We start from the raw sequence: 299 nt of genomic DNA on the forward strand, positions 1-299 counted from the left end.
AACTGATAAGGATCTTCAGATGGAAGTCCATAAAACTTGCAGTTTTGTTGCATTAATGCAACTAGTTGAGGCTTAAGCTCAAAGTTATTGGCTCCAATGGCAGGAATGGAGATGCTTCTTCCATCAAACTTGGACGTTGGCTTTGTGAAGTCACCAAGCATTCTCCTTGCATTATTATTATTATTTTCGGCTGCGATGTCCTTCTCCTGTTCGAAAATTTCTGAAAGGTTATCTCTGGATTGTTGTAATTTAGCTTCTCTTAATTTTCTCTTCAGAGTCCTTTCAGGTTCTGGATCAGC

This window comes from Arachis duranensis, chromosome 2 (genome assembly GCF_000817695.3).
Source record: "Arachis duranensis cultivar V14167 chromosome 2, aradu.V14167.gnm2.J7QH, whole genome shotgun sequence".
NCBI classification, from domain to species: Eukaryota; Viridiplantae; Streptophyta; class Magnoliopsida; order Fabales; family Fabaceae; genus Arachis; species Arachis duranensis.